Source organism: Macrobrachium nipponense, chromosome 37 (genome assembly GCF_015104395.2).
Source record: "Macrobrachium nipponense isolate FS-2020 chromosome 37, ASM1510439v2, whole genome shotgun sequence".
NCBI lineage: Eukaryota > Metazoa > Arthropoda > Malacostraca > Decapoda > Palaemonidae > Macrobrachium > Macrobrachium nipponense.
This window is the reverse complement of record NC_061097.1, coordinates 56211483-56221628: the sequence shown is the minus strand read 5'-3', so window position 1 is coordinate 56221628 and position 10146 is coordinate 56211483. Positions and strand designations below refer to the sequence as shown.

Below are 10146 nucleotides of genomic sequence, written 5' to 3'. Positions count from 1 at the left end.
ATTCGGTTATTTTTATTTGTTTATTTCTTTTTATAACGTTAATGACTGAATCAAGGATGAACACCATTCGCAGAAAACTTCCACAGGATCAACTAGTTCATATGTCTGCATCGATGGTTCACTTGTAGTTTGTTGATTTCCCTACACACACACACACACACACTTTTCTTAATCATGTTGAATATTTAAGCACATTCATTTCAACACCTTGTCTAACTCTAACCAGCAATTACCCGTATTATTAGTTTTGTTAATATTTTATTAATTTATTATTAGTGTTGTTAATAGCTTTATCATTATTATCATTATCATTATTATTATTATTTCAATATGGTAACTAGTATTTTAGTTTTTCAATTATTATTATTTCTCTTTTATCTTCATATCTTGATCCCATTGAGCCGTGAGGGATTACAGACTAACTTTCCAAGCTCACTAACCTCATAATGCCTAAACTCAAACTTGCTGTAAGAAAGTAACTGTTTTGGATATCAGTTAGAGATGAGTCTTTTTATAGGCTGGCAGTCACGCTACTGCTTCTCTAAAATTGACCATCAAAATAATTTTAAAGCAAATTCATAAAATACCTTGCAATCTTTAGAGTAAAACTGGACTAGGGCCATGGCTAACTCATTATTCAATCACTGAAAATACTGCACTCTAGGACGTTTATGTCGGATGCAGTTCCTAAGGATAGACTAGGTAGGACACTGTTCCTTAAGTTCACAAGACATGTTAAGGTCAGGTAGAAGGCAGTTTCATATGATAGGTGAGGTACGGCCCCGTTCTTTAGGATATGTGAACGTTAAGTAGGACAGCGTTCCTTAGAATATGTTAAGGTTACACAGAAAACAATTCCTTAGGATAGGTTACGTAGGGCAAAGTTCCTTAAGATTTGTCAACTAGATCGGTAAGCTTTGTATATAAGTGTGGTGAAATAACACTTGATGGACTGAGATGCGCTTTGATTTGCAGTCAAGTTGTCCTTCTCTACCATTTCAAACGCTGGTGCAATACAGTTTTAACAACCTCCAACTTACTTGGGGCACGCACTAAAATCTAAGGTCAAATGGCTCATTGTTTCACCAACAAACATTAAAATAGATGCGCTATATTTTATTAGAAATATATGTTCTGTACTGTTTAACATACACATTATTTGATTTTTACATTTTCATTCTAATGAATGAATCGTAAATATCTTCTACAATTCCTGTATCTTTAACTCAACGCAAAACATCTTTTCAGACCTTTTTAGGCTTTTCCTTAGGGTTTTTCCACACCCCCAAACAAGAACAACAACAACAAAGTAATTTGTAGGCCTGCTCCCAGAGTAAGCGAAAATGGGCGAGCATACATAAAGGACCTCGACGATCAAATACTGGTTTTAGTGTACAAATATATAGGAACTGAAAAAAAAAGGTTAGGTGAAATATGGTTGTGTATTTCCGTAGAGCTTTTACCATCCCTCGATAGACTATACGTATTGAACATTTTCTTTACACATAGAGTAAGCCTACAAACTGCTTTGTTCTTGTGTGTGGTTGTGTTGGTTGGATGGGGAAAGTGTCGGGCGGTGGTTTAGGAAAGCCTTATGGAAAAGCCTGAAAAGATCTGAAAAAGGTGTTTCGCGTTGAGTTAAAGATACAGGAATTTTAGGATAAGATATTTATGATTTATTTATTAGACTGTAAACGTAAAAAAAAAAATAATATGCATGTTGAAAAGTACAGAAAAATTATTTCTTATTAAATATAGCGTATTTATTTTAATTTTCCTGGGTGAAACTACGCTCTATTTGACAGTAGATTTCAGCACGCTACCCGAGTAAGCTGGAAGTCGAATCACGCCTTGTTTAGAAATACAAGATTTTTTCCTACCGGAATCAGAATGGAACACGATATAAGGACGATGAGGAGAAAATAAGGAAAGGGACGAAATAAGATGACTGACAGATAGATCAAACTTTAAGTGAAAATCGGTCAGTATAAGTAATCATAAGAAATCATCGAACAAAAAGAAATATTTAATCAAATGTTAATAAAACTTTATCAACAAATAGCAATAAAAAGAATGCCGTCTGTATTGTATCACTTTAACAAGAAACTAGTATATACCCTCATGGAAATTGGTAAGATAATATTGAACATTACTTTCTGTCGTCTAGAGGATGAAATATTACTAGTGAATGTTGATATATACTCATATTCAGCTGAAATATCTCGAATCACATTTATATATACATATATATATATATATATATATATATATATATATATGTATGTATGTATGTATGTATGTATGTATGTATGTATGTATGTATGTATATTTATATATATACATAAATAATATACACACACATATATATACATATATATTAATTTTCTGTCTGTCACGACACAAGACGTCATTACCTAGACCCATTTCCTGTACAAAACACGTGAGGGCATGAAGTATAAGACCATAACATGACAGGCGTCACCTTTATCTCATTGTTCGGGATGTTGAACGATGATGAGATTAGGCGAGATAACGTCAGGCCAACTGTTCTTCGTTCTCATTAAGGAAGAACAAAATAATGATGCAGGAATCCGGGTGCCGTCCTTCACGGGTCAGATAAGCGCAAAGGTTCGCGCCAGAATTTTTGGCCGTGGCCGACGCTGAATTCAATGAATGAGAATGCTTAGGTTTTCGAAGAGCTGGAGATTACTAATATCGTAATGTCCTGTTTAGCTGAAGTCGGAGACCGTGTGAATTAATACATCAATGTTATCATTATCGGAATTGTATTTCATTAGTCTAAAGCCAACCTAGTTGATGCTCATACGTTTGTGTGCATGTCTGAATGTATTTTTAGAAGCACTTGAGAAATGTGAGAGTATGACGTAAGTAGATTCATGAGTTTCGATAGTCTGAAATTAAAGTATAATATACGAATGTGAACACCGCCATTTTTAAGCCCGTTTTGGTGATACGACAATCATAGCCTAGGTCGGTGACAGTCCTCGACAAGCTTACTTCCATCACTATTTTTCTGTCTTTGGAATCACTGACTGAAATTCTGCGTTTCTGGTATATCAATGAGAGCAGAAAGAGACTAAAGCGTACGCGTGGATTATTATTATTATTATTATTATTATTATTATTATTATTATTATTATTATTGTTGTTGTTGTTGTTGTGTGCGCATTCAAGAAATACGGTAATACTAAAATGAGTGAAGGCGCTAAATCCTGACCGTAGCGACGTTACGGTCCGGCCTTATGCACGACACCAAGATGCCTGCCAGATACTTAATTTTTTATATATGGGCCACTGTTAAGAGTGGTCATATATATATGTTACATTTATTACATTTAACTACATAACTTTGTTTTCCTTCCATTTTACGATATATTCTTCCAGCTTAAGTGAATGAAAGGTATCATTATGTGTTGCATATTATTTGTATACAGTATATATAACTGCCGTTGTTCTTTCCAGAAATATTTGAATTCACCTGAACAGTTCTACATGGAACTATTGAAAAAAAGTCAATGCAACGTTGTATTTTTCCTTTATCGCATCTTGCTTCACTTAAATTACTGGCACCGTGCTTGCACTGAATATATATATATATATATATATATATATATATATATATATATATATATATATATATATATAATTTGGCCCCCTTGGAAAAATGCTGCAGTCGCCCATGAGAGTGGCTGGGCCAGGGCTGGATCTCAGCAAGTCTAGATGTGAAATCTGTATCCCGGACACTACGTATGTTGCCGCGGAAAAAAAAATTATGGGCACATTGCATATTATTATTGTCGTGCTGACTACGATAACAAATATATACGTTCGGTACACTAAAAGCCGGAAACATGAACACACACACACTTATGGCGCCTGCTTATCGATGGGGACAGATTGCATCGTCGCCGCGTCTCCTGAAGAGGCTCTTCAGGCTCTGACGTCCGTTTCCACTTGCAGTCTCGACCTTCGAAATTGTTTTCGAGAAAAGAGGAAAAAATCGCAAAAAATCTCGGGGGCAGGAAGTGAATGGCAGCTTTGAGATTATATTATATTAATTATAATATCCAGTTCGGGTGACGCATGACACTTTAATTTATATGAATGTATATGGCATGGTTGAAAGTAACTTTAGATATATATATTTGTGTGTATTTGTATGGATGTACATGTATATATATATATATATATATATATATATATATATATATATATATATATATGTTTGTGTGTGTGTGTGTGTGTGTGTGTGTGTGTGTATGGTGTGGTTTGGTGTGGTGTGTGTGTGTTAATGTGATTTGGTAGATAGATAGACAAACGGGTAGATGGATAGGTATTTGTCTGTTCGCCTTTACTTATTAGGTAAGCGCATTACAATAATGATAAATATAACTCAGCCTCATATACGTATATATCTTTGAAAATCCGGTCTCCACTCACGTAAAAATCCCACCAAAAGAACCGCTTTGCATTTGGGTTTGAAGTAACAGAAGTGAAAAAATAGAACTCGTGAAGACTCAACCTTTGCAGAACTGCAATGAGGGCGTGAGTCCTTGCGCTCGCTCAAAGATAGTTGACCAGCCACTGGAATTCCAGTGACAAAATTTAATTCTGAGTCGATGTAAGTAAAAAAAAAAAAAAAAAGAAGAAGGCCTTAGGAAATACCGATTCATTGCAGCATTTCATGTCGGTTAAGAGACCAAAATTAAGTGCGAAATAAGCGACACGTACAGTACATGGAATGATGCCAGCTGCTTCTGCTCTGTCAGAGTAAGGAAGCACTAAGAAAGTTACCTTTAAATGTCTCTCTCTCTCTCTCTCTCTCTCTCTCTCTCTCTCTCTCTCTCTCTCTCTCTCTCTCTCTCTACAGGAATTTTTCGTCATTTTTTACTGTCTACAACTGAACTTCGGTTTCCCAAATTCTGTTTCTCTCTCGTTTGGAATTAAACTCCATTTATTCTTATGGACTTGACATAAATGCCGACATTAAGCATTCATTCCAATAGACCTTTACGTCAAATGTGTGTAAATACAATTATGCACGCAAATTAATATATATATATATATATATATATATATATATATATATATATATATATATATATATATATATGTGTGTGTGTGTGTGTGTGTGTGTGTGTGTGTGTGTGTGTATGTATATATAATGAAAAAGTTGTTGATGTTGGGAGACCTCAAAAGAAAAGTATATTAACATTTATAGTTTTTATTACAAGAGTATTCATGAGATTGTCTATTCTCTCTCTCTCTCTCTTCTCTCTCTCTCTCTCTCTCTCTCTCTCTCTCTCTCGTCTCTCTCTCCCCTCCTTCCTCTCTTCTCCTTTCCAGGCAACTCCACGCACACTAGTTGTCAAATATTGGTTTTATTACACAGCAGTCAAATTTGACTAGACACTGGACAAACTTACAGGCATACAATACAGAAATCACTTGAATATGCTTAAAAATTAAATAATAATTGATATACCCCTAAAATATTAACTATAAGTAACTTTTGAGTTGCAAGCCCATAGTGACACCATGTAGGACAATTTCTTCTACTCTTTTATGGTTAATTAATTAATCAATTCTCTTTTATGGTTAATTAATTCATTCATTCTCTTTTATGGTTAATTCGATGTGGGGAACACAGCCGAAAGAGTTGACGACGTGTGAGATTTCATATGCTTCAGGTAACCCATTCAGTAGGTGTCAGCGTCACCGAATATAATGTCTTCAATTAACATTTGACCCCGTAGGAGGGAAGTGCCGTCAGCGTACCTCGCGCGGTGTACTGTATGCATTACTTAAGGTTCTCTGCAGCGTCCCTTCGGGCCTTAGTTGCAACTCCTTTCATTCCTTTTACTGTGCCTCTGTTCGTATTCTCTTTCTTCCATCTTACTTTCCACCCTCTCCTTTCTAATCACAAGTTTCCTTTCAACGCTGGATGACCTCATAGGTTCCTGCGCTTGGTCTTTGGCCAAAAAAAAAATCTATATATGCTTTTCAAATAGCAACAAAAAATGACTACATCATCAGACTTCGTCTTCGAATTGTTTCCAAAAATACTTGCTTTTCGGTACTTTACAACCCTTTTCAGTTTCAGTACAAAACTTATTATGAATCAAATCACTCGGTTATTTCCTTTACAGCAATATTTTCCAGTTTTAGATTTCACATCAAGGAATCACATGGAAGATTGTTTATGTCTTTCACAATAATGCAATTTTTCCGCACCTGTAAGAAAAAGTTAAGAAGTTTAATTCCAAGGGAGAGAGAGAGAGAGAGATTTTCAGTTTAGTTGTAGACAGTGAAAACGACAAAAATTTCCAGCAGATATTTTGAGACGAATTTTTTTAATGCTCCATTGCTCTTACAGAACCGAAGCAGCTGTCATTATTCCATTTGTGGTTTTTGCTATTTATTTTTGCCTTCTAACTGACACAAAATGGTACTATGAACCACTTTTTCCCAGTGCATATTTTTTTTTTTTTACTTAATACCAAATATATTGATACATATTTATTTTTATATGCCAATATACTTGCGTTTGTCCGTGCGCGATATTCATTTCTTTTTCCTTCTTTACGCATGAATTATGGTCCTGTTATTCTGTAGAAGGATAATCAGCAGCTGATTGTCCTTTTGAATTATACGTGTTTGGCTTGTTCAGAATGGATGCGCATGAATTTCGAATTAAACTGAAGAAAAATTACAGAATTCATTCAAAAACAGTTCCCTTTGCTGCAGATGCCCTTGTCATTTCTTGAATCCAGGTTATTTTTCTCGTTTTAAAAGGGCCATTTGATTACTTCAGCGCACTTATGCCATTACCTACAAAACGCAAAGCAAAGATTCCTATGAAAAAAGAAAAGATGAACATGTCGCCCACTTGTAGCTAACGAATCGGTACTTCAGGATTATTGTTGATTAATTAATCGATCGAAACGTTTATCTGCATTTTTTGTTCTAAAACGGTACAACCAATCACCGTCGAGATCTGAAGTACCGTCCCTATCTAGGATGAGGCGCCTCTCAGCCGATATAAATAAGGAATCCGACAGCACTCGACACAAACACCATCTGATCTCCGATTTGACACAAACGCCTTGTGATTCACTGACGGTTGTTCGAAGCTTTGGACGTTTCCTCGCTCTTTTCTCAATACGTTTTACTTCCCCGTTTAGACGCAAGAAAGATTCAGCGAAGAAAATATATTCTCTGGATAGGTTGCAATATCCGTCAAGTGTTAGAACCTGAAAACTGTACGACTGGTCATCTCAGCAAAATGGGTAAGATTTCAAACATTTTTATATATATATTTATATATGTATATGTGTATATATATATATATATATATATATATATATATATATATATATACTATATATATATACTATATATATATATATATATATATATATATATATATATATATATATATATATATATATATATATATATATATATATACACCTACGAACAAGCTCATACCTTGATTGTACATTACATGCACGTGTTGTTACTTAAAATCTTGACAGATTTATCCGTCAAGAATACAATTCATGCATTCTTTTCTTTTAACTACGAATAACCTTCAGTACTCTTCTCCTTTCACACTCAAGTAGTATACACTGCATTTCCCAAAAATCAATGCAATATCATGCAGATGGGTCTATACATCCGTTTTCTCACTTTGCCTTTGATATTTCTCTTTGTGTTCTGCCTAGCCATCTCTTCATTCTCCCCTCATCTGATTAGTTTATTTTATTGCAGAAGTTATATATATTTCATAAATGCTTAAGCTCTAAATAATATTAATTAAGTAATTCCTAGTCCCATTGCAGGGATGATGCCCTTGCCTTTACAAAAGTTCTTCAGTTGAACGTCTCCAATTCTTTCATTTTATTGCCTTTTGAAAACAATATTTCTGATTTTTTCTCCATATTATTCACAGAAGCAAGTTTGCGACGCTTGTGCCTGGTGACTGTGGGGCTGCTCGTTGTTGCCGATGTGGTCAATTGCGACGCTCCCGTCAGGTGGCAGCACCAGGTTGAGCCTCAAACGATGGGATGCAACCAACAACTTCAGGCTTATGTTTCTTTGCAAACAAATCTTACATTGGCTGCCATAGATCACTTCAAGAGAAACTTTGTGAGTATAAGTAAAGTACAACTTTATAAAGACGAAGGCGATAAGCCTCCACATAAGTAAATGAACCAATAACGATGTTATTCTGTTGATGTGGTATTTAAATTGAAAAAAAAACTTTTAATATCAAATTTTATCGCTGTTTTTCTTCAGTTGAGCTAGATTTTACACCTGCAGTAGAAACCAATGAGACTCAGGAGAGGGGGGAAGCATTATTTCACGTCCTGCATTTGCATTCTTTATGATTAATATTTTCTAAAGTGGGGTATACCTACTACTATTCACTTTCGAAAGACATGCCTCTACCTTCTAGATCTTTCTCTACCCAATGTAGATTTTCAGCGTTTTACCTTTATACTTTTTACATATATATGTTTCACTGAACTCTTTACTGGTTCATATTTCAGATGAATGAAGATTTTATTATCTAATGCTCTAAACATATTGCAAAATTAGGATTAACCTTAATTCTTGCTATTCCATTTTGATTTTAAAACAGTCTTGGCACAAGTTCGATATGGGATGGGATAATGCCAATATCACCCTGGACGTCAGTCAAGATATCGACTTCCTCCTCGTTTGCGATGAATCGGACGAGTGCTCTCGTGTCCTGCCCGTGGTTCCACTTCCTCCTTACATTGTCCCTACAACTGAGTCACGCGGAGCAGCTGATGGCTGAAATCTTGGAGTACTCACAGCAGTACGCCTATGCCCTGGAAATCCTGTTTCTCGACCAGTCTCTCCACGAGGACTCATTCCAGCCTCACGTGAACGAAATCTACCGCCAGCTGGAGGCCCTCGTCAGTGGCATCATCTGGGGGCTGAAACAGTGCCGGGTACCTGTGAGGGAAACTAACCTCAGAAATCTGATGGGAAAAGTCTACAAAGGAGCTGGCAGAACCTTAAGGGACGAGAGGGCTTTCAGGACAATCAGGCAGTGTCAACTAGGGCTTCATTACATCAGACATTTCTTCTCGCTTAATGACGCCCATCCGCTGCTGAGATGATTGAATCCTGTCATCCTCTATCTCTTGACAATATAACTTTCAGAGTATATGCCATACACAAATAGAACTTTTTGATGAAGAGCTAATTGAATCATATTTATTCTGCTTAAGAGAAACAAAGTGTCTTGATGCATTAATAAACAATTATTTATTTCTTAAATTGAGATCTGCTGTTATTGTTCAGCACCTGTTTTCACTGTTCTGTAACAAAGTCGTCTATCACTGTGGTACAACCTTTATTAAAAGCTAGACCCTCGTTTGAGTCTATGAAAATGGCATATTGACAAGATACCTTCAAGCATCTAAGTAAAAATTACTATCTCGTTAAAAACCATAGAATTTTGGTATCCTATTTCAGTAGGTACTTGTTTCTGAAAATTAGAAGAACCATAGAATGTGAATGTGTAACCTTTAAAACTTTTGAGACGAAAGAAGGTACCTAGTGCAGGGGAATGTAACGAGAAATTGCATAAATGTCAATTGCCTTTGTGGCAAGAGAGGTCATTATTATGTTGAATAGAGTGATTCAAGACGATTAGCCAAATCAAGTTCGGTCTTTGCAAGAAAGATACATTAGTTTACTTTTCTCAAACAATGCCAAGGATGCCTTTTCAAAAGAGGCTAATTATGTGATAATAAAGAAAAGGACAGGAAATTCTGGAACACAAAAGATGTAATCGCTAGCCTGAAGACGACTTACAAACAAACAAAAATAGATTGGTTGTGATGAAAGCCCAGAAAAATCCTCCATGAAATAAAGAAAAGAACAGAGCCAGTTGCTCAGCTAAGTGAAGGGAAGACAATGAGACAAGGTGAAGCAGGTAAGGAGAGAAAACGATGGAAAAGATCTACCTGTTACCCTCTCACTTTTTGGGTTAATTAATGGGGTTAATGGTGTTACTGGTAGATGAAGCTGACTTTATGCCACCACACCGTCTTGTTCACATGAGCAACCCACAGATATATAATT

At 35.7% G+C, this 10146-nt stretch overlaps 1 pseudogene; it reads left to right on the top strand.

Moving 5' to 3' along the window:
* The first annotated feature begins 7099 nt into the window (after nucleotides 1-7099).
* Nucleotides 7100-9433, top strand: LOC135208996 (uncharacterized; annotated as a pseudogene).
* Nucleotides 9434-10146: the final 713 nt, after the last annotated feature.